The following is a 12,054-nucleotide window of genomic DNA, read 5'->3' as shown; positions in this document are numbered from 1 at the left end:
AGGATGGTCTCGATCTCCTGACCTCGTGATCCGCCCATCTCGGCCTCCCAAAGTGCTGGGATTACAGGCTTGAGCCACCGCGCCCGGCCTTAATAAATAAATTTAAAAAATAAATAATAAAAAATAAATATAGAAAAAAATACTGTAGTTTCCAGAAATAAATGGAGTAAAATGTTTGTATCTTTATTGCAGTTATTAAAAATTATTAGATAATTAAATTTGTAGAATGTGTCTACATGAGATACTGATTCAAATATTTTATTCAGGATATTCTGTGTAGTAATAAACATATTCAACCAAAATTTGTGTCAATGAGCTTTTCTAAATTCAAAAAATTCTGATTTTCTCATTACCTTACAAAACATCACACTTTCAGTGCTTTTGTATGTAGCTAATTAATTCTTATCAACTGATTAGCAAGAAGTTTCTAAAGCAAGGAAAAATGGTAGTCAAATTGATGTTAATATATTAATACAATTTCAAATGCATTCTACATGTTCCATTAACTATTACTCATCCAGTATTTTTCCCATTTGAAAATACTTTCACTTTTCATTTTATCTCATAAAATTTCTTCTTTCAAACAGTATTACGCTACTTTTTGTAATTTCCTCTGAGGATCATAATCAAAGGGAAATATAAGAAATACAACATGTGTTGGAACCACAAACACATTAAGCATTTAGACCACTTAACAAGGAACACTGAGCAGATACATCATTAAACCTAGTAATATCTATCTTCATGGCAAAGTAAGAAAGATGAAAAGTAATCCTGGTTATACATGTAATTCTTTTTTTCTAGAACAAATATGAAAGTGATCGTAATTCTGTAATGTAATTGAATTTTTTAAAAGTTCTTGTAATTTTGAATGAGCCCAGTTCCTCAATGACACATTTATCTTTTCCTCAAAAATGTACTTATTTAGAGGCAACTCTGAATATTTGAGGATGCACTCTTCATAGTTTTGAACATCCATTTATTTATTCAGGATTTTTATTCACTAACTCATTCAATATTTACCTAATCCTTGAATAGAATACATTATTCTAGGTATTTGATATAAATAGGTGAAAAAAAAAAAGAATAAGACATGACCTCTCTGAAATCAAATTAGTCCATTATAGTAAAAAAATACTATATAGAAAAGTTACAAACATTGACATTACTCTCTTTTTTTTGTTAATGCTTTATAGTATGGTCCTGAATTAATTCAACAATTGAATATTGTTAATCTTTGTTTCTAATAGCTTATAACATGTAATATTTGGGGTGCCAGATGTCAATATTTTAGTATTGTCAATAATTATTTTGAATAGAAAATTTGCTTCTCACCAGCAACTGTGTAAGTAATATATTACAATTTGCTTTCTGTAATAAAAAAAAAATTAAACAAAAAAAAAATCATTCATCTACTTTTCAGTGATAATGTCATTCGTATTTGAATAAAGGATGGGACAACTTTCCATTTCTTTTTCCAAATAATAGTAATAGTGAAAGGAGGAAAAGTAAATATTCTCAGATTTACCCCCAAATCTTTTGATGTGCAATTGTTTGAATGCTTTGGCCCACAGAAGAAGAGTTCTTGATGTACTTTGAAGGATTTTACAATTTTATATGGATTAGTGGTAGGGGAATAAAAGGGAATTGATCAGCTTTGATAGAGTGGTTTATATGAAAAAGTAGATGATTTCAGTGAATGTAAAGCTAAGAAGATGAATGTACAGTTATGTGCTACTTCAGAACAGGAATTTGTTCTGAGAAATGTGTCGATGGGCAATTTTGTCCTTATGCAAATATCATAGAGTGTAGTTTTACAAACCCTAATGGTAGACTCGACTCTACACCTAGACTATACAGTATAGTCTAGTGCTCCTAGACTAAAAACCTGGATAGCATGTTACTGTACTGAATACTGTAGGCAATTGGAACACAATGATATTCGTCATGTATCTAAACATATCAGAACATGGAAAAAGCATAGTAAAAATACGCTATAAAAGATAAAAAAAAAATTGTACACCTGTATAAGGAACTTACCATGAATGGAGCTTGCAAGATTGGAAGTTTCTCTGAGCGAGTCAGTGAGTGAGTGGTGAGTGAATGTGAAGGTCTAAGACATTACTATATACTACTGTAAACTTTATGAACACTGCACACTTAGGCTATATTAAATTAATAAATACATTTTAAATAAGTTAACCTTAACTTACTGTAATTTTTATTTTATAAACTTTTTACCTTAAAAAAATTTTGACTCTTATAAAAACAGTTTAAGACACAAAGATATTGTATAGTTGTACAAAAGTATTTCTTCCTTTATATATTAATTGTATAAGCTTTTTTCTTTTAAAAAAGAAAAAAAAATGGCTCATGCCTATAATCCCAGCACTTTGGGAGGCCGAGGCAGGCGGATCACACGGTCAGGAGTTCCAGACCTGCCTGGCCAACGTGGTGAAACTCCCTCCCTACTAAAAATACAAAAATTAGCCAAGTGTAGTGGCACGTGCCTGTAATCCCAGCTGCTTACAAGGCTGAGGCGAGAGAATCGCTTGAACCCGGGAGGCGGAGGTTGCAGCGAGCCGAAATTGCGCCACTGCACTCCAGCCTGGGTGACAGAGCAAGACTGTTAAAAGAAAAAAATTTTAACTTTTTAAACTTTTTGTTAAAAACTATGACATACTCGTACACATTAGCCTAGGCTTACACAAGATCAAAATCATCAGTATCACTGTCTTCCGTCTTCACATGTTGTCCCACTGGAAGGTCTTCAGGGTTAATAGCTAACAATGCCTTCTTCCAGAATACCTCCTGAAAGACCTACGCTTTACAGTTAACTGCTTTTCTTTCTTTTTTTTTTTTTTTCTGTAAGAACAAGGAATACATTCTAAAATAGCAATAAAGAAGTATATTATAGTAAAATACATACACCATGTATTTCTTCGTTTTCACGCTGCTGATAAAGACATATCTGAAACTGGGAACAAACAAAGTTTTAACTGTACTTACAGTTCCACATGGATGTGGAGGTCTCAGAATCATGGCGGGAGACGAAAGGCTCTTCTTCCATCACGGCAGCAAGAGAAAATGAGGAAGACCCAAAAGCGGAAACCCCTGATTGACCCGTCAGATCTCACGAGACTTATTCACTGTGAGGCGAATAGCAGGGGAAGGACCAGCCCCGGTGATTCAATTACCTCCCCCTGGCTCCCTCCCACAATACTTGGGAATTCTGGGAGATACAATTCAAGTTGAGATTTTGGTGGGGACACATCCAAACTATATCACACCAGTAACACGGTCATTTATAATTCATTGTCAAATATTATGTCCTGTATATAATTGCATGTGCTATATTTTCATGCAACTGACGGTCAGTAGGTTTGTTTATACCAACATCAGCACAAGCACGTGAGTAATGTATTGTGCTATGATGGCTAGGATGGCTACATCATCAGCAAATAAAAGAAATTTTCAGCTCTGTTATAACCAAATGGGACCAGCATCATTTATGCAGTTCTTCATCCACAGAAATGTTGCTATGAGGTGCATGACTGTAGTTGGACTCCACCAATTGAAGAACATGATATAAAGACCATAAAATTCATAAGAATGCAAATCAGTCAATGGAAGAGAGTAAGAGATAATAATTGTTTAAATAATAAAACAAATTATTTAAATTCAGTAATTTTTAAGTATAGACGTCCTATTGCTTAACTTAGAAAATTCCTAAGTAAAAATTATGAAGACAAAGAAAAAAATAGCAATTATCCTATGCCTGCAATGCAACCTCCATTAACATTTGGGGATTTGTTCCTCCATGGATATTTCTATTTGGCACAGAACAAGTAATTTTTTCCTGCATTTTATAAAAGTAGCATCTATCTTTAGCTGCATTTTGAGTGTTTCACTTATTTTTCTCCAACAAGATTTTATAAGTGGCTTAACTTTGCTGTAGCCATCCCTTATAATCTTTTTTATTGGAAGGAAATACTACATAGCTTTGTGATTCTTGCAGGTTTGGGTATGATGGAAGTAAATTTAAAAAAAGAAACTTCATTTTTATATTTAAATATTAACCCAGTGGGTTATGATCTGAGTTACTTCAAGTTTCTTGGTGTTACAACCTAACTACCTAATTTGTTTTTCAGATTTATGATGCTTTTTGAGTAACTATTGATAGATAGCCTCCAAGAGTTAAAGATAACTAGCAGCTGGATATTTTCTCTTCAAAATACTTATGATCATGAGCTATACTATAATAAAACCCAAGTCACAGATTATATTCCAACATATATGTTAGCAACTAACATGTGTATGCTCCATACACGTGTGTGGACATAGCTGTGCAACCTTTTCTGCAATTCTGAGGAAGTCTCTCATTTCTGACTTTTTTAGACAATCAGGTAAATTCTTGGTGTGAAACATTTTTTTCAGCGTTCAATTATCCTTTAAAAAATATCCTATGACAAAATATTTTGCTATTTTGATCCAAGAGAGGGTAGGGTTCTAAGCCTAAGACTCCATTCTGATCAGGGCTTCCGGGTTCACTAGACCTTTAACCTTTCTTACCAGAATTGACGTTTCTGCACGTATTTCTTCTTTATATGCATATTTTTACTACTGATCATTACCAACAAAAATCATTTCTAACATTCATTATGTTAATTTGTAAGCCCTTTAATATTGAGTGGATATAAAAAGAGTTGCAGTTTTTGTTTCTGGAGCCAAGTTTTTAATTAGATCTTTTAATACTAAATCAGACTAGTATGGAGATGATCAATATCTATATCCGTAGGTATCTATATCTATATATCTCATCTACATCTACATTTTGTCAACATCTTTATTTCTGCCTATACACACATGTATTCACTATACTAAAACGTCTTAAATTGTAAATAATATAAAAACTGAGAGTTTATTTTTGGTACTTTAGGCTAATTGACACCTTCATTTACAAAGTCCATTGTGGGCAATCAGAAATAGGGTGATGCTATTCCTAAGATTGCCCAAGGATCTCCTGTTAACTTGAATGAAGGGAAATTCTACTTTACAGGATTTTCACAGAATACTAGCATCTTACGTCTCTACCCTGAGATAAACCTCACACAGTGTGCTCAGATACATGTTCAGAAGGACTTTTCTCCAGCTGTTGGATATTTTTTCAGTGAACAGCCCTCAACTCTTAGTCATTTCAAGAATTTTCTCAGTGAAGAAACACACCTTGGCCAATGTCATATTAACTTCCTATAGTGGCCACGCTAAATAAACATGGAATATAAAAAGGTCTGGCTCTCTTTTCCCTACTAGGAACTACTTTTAAGGGCCTTTTAGATCCAGAGGTCCCCAAGGAGACTTCATTGCTGTGCAATTTCTCTAGCTGACAAATCGTACCTCCTTCTGTCTTCTACAGTTGTTGATTCTGTGTTCAGTCTCCAAAATCTGACCTCCATGCCAATCTGTGTCAGATTTTACTTTTCAGAGAACCCAACTCTTTGTAATTACTCACCTCTCAATAAGATACCTAATACATTTCAATTCAGAGAGTTAAAACACTATAGTATCACTTACAATATATTAATGTCTAGTTTCCCTGTAATGTTCTATGCCATTCTCTTGAGATCAACTCAAGCTCTTTGAAAGCTGGGCTAAAATTACTTTTTCATAGCTCCTGATGCTTAAGATAAGCCTTCACGTTCTTTGCATTGGTTATAGCCAGGAATGCATTTTCTTACTTAAGGCTCACATCCATATTATTATTTAATTTCCTTTTTCATTTTATGTCTATTTTGAAGAAGTATAAAAAGATGCAATAATTCTTTTCAGGTCATTGAATTAAGTACATATCTGAGCTGGAATAAACACTATGATATGCTGTGTAATCAAGGTAGAACTGGAATTTTAAAACTTACAATATATGTAAAACACTCAAAAATCGAGTAAATGAACTACAAATTTTGCTTGTGCTAAAAGCACAACTTTCTTGGAAGTATTAAAAGAGCCTACAGATCTTGAAGGATTTAAAAATGCTCTGCTTCAACATTAAAATATTATCTATGTGTCAATCATTCTCTTTGATATATGCCATTCTTAACAGAATGGAAGTATTTAATATTTTAAATGCAAACGGTAAAATGTTTGTAGCTAAAGATACAACTTTGTGTTAATTAGACAAATAATTTGCAGTAAAATAGTTTTGCTCATTTTTTTGTTCTCATAGAAAAACGATTCTAAATTTTATGTCCCTTTGGAAGAGAATCTTAGTTGTTCCGTTTAATCTACCAAACAAAACAATACATTTTTATTGTGGAATATTTATATTAATAATATATAAAAACCAAGATATGCACCTGGAAAGAACAAGTAAAACAGTACATGCCCAATCAGAATTGGCCATAGAAAAAGAAATTGAAAGCTCATCTGGGGCCAAAGCGAAGAACAGTGATCTGAGAGAAACCACAGGAGAAAGAGCCAAAATGGGCAAGGTGCCAGAGCAACTGTTAATTTTCACTAACACCTACAGTTTTGCTTTTGTTTTTCCAGTGTAGAAAATTAAGATGTAAGGTCTGAGAAACCATGAAATCAACTAGCTTTGGCATTTTTAATTACAATAGAATGCAGCATAAAATACTCTAGAATAGTAAAAAAAAAAAAAAAAAAAAAAAGAATCTCATACACATTAGAATGGAAAGTTTTGAGTTCCCAGAATAAATTATAAAACCAAAGACGTATTTTAGTTTTGAGTAAAATACATCTTTATGTTTAAACAATGGTAAAATCAGTTCATTGAAAGTGTTGGTGTTTGTATACAGGCACACACATTCACACCACACAAACAAGCACACAATATGCATCTATAAATACATGTTAAATAAACCAGAGATTTTCAAAAAGCATCCACTTTTCCCATGTGACTTTTGAGTCAATTGAGAGAGGGATGCAAAATCAGGTGAGAGGAGATGAGATTAACATTTTTATTAGAGGTGAGTGTTAGATTGAAAGGCCTTGCACACATGTATGTCAAAAAAAGTTACAAACCTCTTAGTAACTGGTGGGGAGCAGACCCAGATAACTGTTTTGTATAGCCAGACTTTATTAAAGTAAATGAGAAAAGAGCTGTTTGATCTGAGCATGCTCACTCTATTCACCCAGTTACATTAATCACATAGCTCATATTTTATCTAGTGAAAAAATAGAATAAAGGTCAATGACAGGGAAAGACTGATTCCAAAGTCCCTTTGTATGGAACATGACAATTCCAGAAGAAGTGTCCACTCATGTGCACGTATCTTCATGGATTTTTATAGACAGAAAATTCCTCCCAATGTTTTCAATGATCTCTGTTTTGGTTCAGAATTTCTTATTGGCAGGCTTAATGAGAGGGTAGTGGAAAAATATGTTGTATATATTATTTGCATATAAACCATCTAATATCTTAGTGTTCCTTTTTTGTATTAATCATATGAATTCATGGTATTCATATGACATTACAAGTCACTAGTCTCACCTATAAGTAAATTAAAAGTTAAATAAATGTCAGTGAGCCATGGAATGGCCTTTGTTCATGACTGCAGATTTTAGTGTCACAAAGAAGAACAGTAGATTTTGCCTCATCTTTAACAAGCAAACTTATTTTTTTTGAATAAAGGAAATGGAAAAGATTCATAGATACTGTGATTAATTTAGCCTCAACATATTTATTTATCTACAACGTATTCAATCAATAAATGTGTCTTAATTTATTGATTCTCGACTGGATACCAGATAGTTCAGTAATTACTGAGAATACAAAAAAAAGAGATACAAGATATATTACATAAGTTAAGGAGACTGCAATATAATCTAGCCAATGCTTAGAAGAACGGTTGTTTGCTCTCTGTGTTGTTAAAGGACAATAATCCAGCGCCTTCTATATAGGGGAGAGAGGTTTGAAATGGGCATCATCACACTCTTTTCATCTCCTCACTCTTCCACATAATAGAAGTAATACTAAGGGGAATTAGCAAAATCTAGAATGTTCACTGGGACATGGGTTTATTAGGAGATAGAGTCACACTAACTACGAAGGTCATGTGTTCTACTACATTAACTCTTATGCCAGAAACTGTGTGCTAGTCAAGCAGTCAATACTCCAAGAAGCTGGATAGTAGCTCTTTGACTGAGTCTTCCATATGGATCAAATTCACCCACTTCTTATGATCTACATTTAGACTTGGAGTAGGAGGCTTTATTATGTTTTTTGGTCTTTTACCTATTTTATTAAGAAGTACTGCAGGTTAGGGATTATTGCATACTTGCCCATAATAAAGCCAATATTTTTGATGCTTATTGGTCTTTTTATTTTTTCTCTTTATATTTTATTCAAAGAGAATAATGCGTGATTTGTATCAAACTAAAACATACTAGGGAATATACTGGAGAGGGTAAATGTAAATTAAAAATTGTAAATATAAATTTAATGTGTGTCTATTATTTTAAGTTAGGTTTTTTGCTGAAGAGTCTCAGGTTTGAGAATCAGAAGTACCTGAAAATGGTCATAGACTTTGGATGGTAGGAAGAGTACTTTTGGTTATACAGATAATAGGAATTAATGTTTGTACAGTATTTATTGCAGAGCACCTCTATGCTTTACATAGAATATCTCATTGACTCCTCACAACCAAATGCACATAATAACGTTGGAAGCAACATCTTAATAAGTGTTTCAGATGTTCTAGGACTAAGTAATATACATAAAATATCACATTTAGTTCCCCGAAGTGCCATGTGAGGTAAATACTGTTATAATCTCTATTTAACAAGTGGGATACTGAGGCATAGAAAATTAAGTAAATTGCCTAAGATTACACAGCTATTACTTCTAAGATGTTCTGATGTCAGGGGATCTGTGACAAAATATGATTTGCAAACTCTCATGAACATATAAATGTAGCAAAATTGATCATCTTAGCTTTAAAATGACAATGAAAAAGCCAGAGAAACATCAGAGAATGGAGGAAAACAGAAACCAACTTTGAAATCTTGGAGGCCAAACTATTCTTATGTGAAAAGAAAAAGAAATATAACAAGAATGATATAGCTGGAACTAACAGTTTTCAAATGTGGAGATAGGAAAGAGGATGATATTTTATTCATGACAAAATCAGTGAGGATTTCTAGGGCTCAGAGAACTCTTAACAGAGGAAAAAAAGGAAAATCTCAGAGAGTATACAAAAATGTTCCCCTAAAGGGAAACTATATCCAAAAAGTTATTGAGAGGCAGTTTCTCAAAGTTAAGATAGGAAGTCAGTAACAAAGCAGGCAACTAGATGAAATCTATTACACGACTAGGATCATTATATTTGCCACTTCTACCACATTTGAATGGATCTGTGAAGGGAAATCTGGGAATTCCAGTTAGAATATCTCATAAAACAGTGGTTATAAAAGTTATACAGTTAGTATAGATGAAGACTCAGATTTAAAAAGAAACAAGACATTTATATATAGCAAGTGACTCTTCATAGTAAGTGAGTCTCAAACTAAGTTAAAATTTGAACTATTGGAAGGATGTTCCCAGTATATAAGTACCCTACAAAGTCAGGTTAAAACTTTAGAATTCGCTTCAGCAATAGACAGTGCTGGCCTACAACTTTTTTACTTCCTATTTTATACTACAAAAGAATTCATTAGGCTATTTTTGACATAGTGTGCTAACAACGATTATACTTTAATTTTTTTTTCTCTTAAAGCAGAAAGAAAATCAAAGAATCTTCATCTTAAAAGATTTGTATTACGAATAACTACACAAACTGAGAAAGGTCTAAGGAAGAAAATAAGGTGGTACTCAATAAGGAATAAAGCAAGTTAATCGGATAAAAGTATATAGATAAGGGCCGGGCCTGGTGGCTTATGCCTGTAATCCCAGCGCTTTGGGAGGCTGAGGCGGGCGGATCACGAGGTCAGGAGATCAAGACCATCCTGACTAACATGGTGAAACCCCATCTGTACTAAAAATATTTAAAAAATTTAGCCAGTCGTGGTGGTGGGCGCCTGTAGTCCCAGCTACTAGGGAGGCTGAGGCAGAAGAATGACGTGAACCCGGGAGGCGGAGGTTGCAGTGAGCCGAGATCATGCCACTGCACTCCAGCTTGGGTGACAGAGCTAGACTCTGTCACACACACACACACACACACACACACACACACACAAAGTATATAGATAACAGAGAACTGAAAGCTGTTGTACATAACTGTTTTGCAATAGGACAGGTATGAGTCAACTGTTGTCATAGTAACGTTGCGTAACAAACCATTCCCAATCTCAGTGGTCTACAGCACAATCACTAATTCTTATGCAGGTTGGCAAGGCAACTCTGGTTCAGTTGACCTAGGATTAGTTTAACTGGGTGACTCCTCTTCATGTTGTGGATCAATTACCTCTGCATTAGGCTGTGATTAGTTTTAGTTTGGATTCTAGATTGAAGGGAATGTGTCTACCTCGGGTACATGCCTCTCAAAGCATAAAACCAGATCACAAGCCTATGTAAAAACTCTGCTTTAAAAACAAGTGTTAACATTTCATTAGCCAAAGCTGGTGAAATATTCAAAGTCAATATCAATGGTACAGGGATATATATTCCATTTTCAGTGGGATACAGAAATGAATAAATATTTTCTAAGTAATAATTTAGACTATTTTAAGACAATAAAAGGTTAAAAAATGATAAAATTTCAAGAATTCTAAGACCAAAATTCTTTCGGATTAAATGGATGTTCCGGATTAGAGAAACTTTGCTCTCAGAAGACAGACTTGATAGAACCACTACGAAGCACATTAATTTGGCAAATAGAGAACAGAGAAACAGAGAGAAAGCAAGATAATAAATATGAGTAAATGAATAATTGAATATTGAATATGAGAGAAATCCATATTATCTTAAACTTTCCAAGCTCAGATAGCTGGGATTGGGAAGGAGGGAAAAATAAGATTTTTTTTCCAGATATATTTAAGGAAAGATTAGTATATATAAGTTAAAATATTAATCAGGCAGCTGTAAATTTAAAGCTGAAATCACAGAGATAGGTTTGGACTGAAATGGTAGATTGAAGTAAGGAATCAGCCATATAAGGATAAGAGTTGATGCTGTGAGATTAGGTGAAAGTCTTAAAAACGAGGCTCTAGGAAGAATAAGTCATAAAACAAAAGGAGACAGAAGGAAAGAAAGACAAATCCTCTTAATGGACTTGTAGCAGGCTGCCCAAAGACATTAGCTCTGCATGTATTCAGTGCACCAGTGCCATAGCTTTCCCATATTGTAACAGGATGAGCGAATCTGAATCTCCCCAGCTTCTGGGGATAAAAATTGACATTGAACCTCTGCATGTACAACTCTTTATTTTAGAGACAAGAGAAATAATTTCTAATCTTTCAAAGTCAGCTGAAACTTCAGTTTCTGGGGTAACCCTTCATTTCAGACCACTGCCCCCAGTCTAATTCAGGCATGTTAATAAGGCTCTTTTATTTTCTTTGTAGCAATAAGCATAGATTGGAATTAAAAATCTACAGTATGCATACAAATGCTTTACTATGATTGCCTCCTCCATTAAATTCTACAAAAGCAAGAAAAATGTCAGTTCATCTCACCATTTTGTTTCTGGCTTCTATGCAGAAGGGGTGAAAAATATGTATTTGTTGAACAACTGTTCAACAGAATAAATTAATAAATTAGTTAGAACCTTGTCTATTTTCATGTGTGGCATAGCTCTGTGCATGATTCCTTTGGTCATGTACTGACTACTTGACAAAAAATGTATATAAAGGAAGAGCAAGGATCCAGTGAAATAAATCCTTTCTTTACTTCTGAGGTTTTACTGGACATTTCCAATAATTATGAACATATGTACATAAAATTCCTCTTTCTACAGGGTGCGGACACAAGGATATAAATGCACAAATGTAAAAAAGAGGAGACTCGGGTCTAGGTAAAAACGTAAACTATCAATAAATTGAATTCAGTAGTCCTTGTCTTCTCTTTCATTTTCTCCACATTTAAAGGCTGGAGCTATCACA

The 12,054-nt window shown here is 33.7% G+C and overlaps 1 long non-coding RNA gene across 2 annotated transcripts in view; it reads right to left on the bottom strand.

Annotated features, from left to right (window-relative positions):
- LOC139362217 (uncharacterized) overlaps positions 1-12,054 on the bottom strand; it is a 65,751-nt gene that overhangs the window by 19,353 nt on the left and 34,344 nt on the right. The gene's annotated exons all lie outside the window — the stretch shown is intronic.

This window comes from Macaca nemestrina, chromosome 3 (assembly GCF_043159975.1).
Source record: "Macaca nemestrina isolate mMacNem1 chromosome 3, mMacNem.hap1, whole genome shotgun sequence".
Lineage (NCBI taxonomy): Eukaryota > Metazoa > Chordata > Mammalia > Primates > Cercopithecidae > Macaca > Macaca nemestrina.
This window is presented reverse-complemented; position numbering and strand designations above follow the sequence as displayed.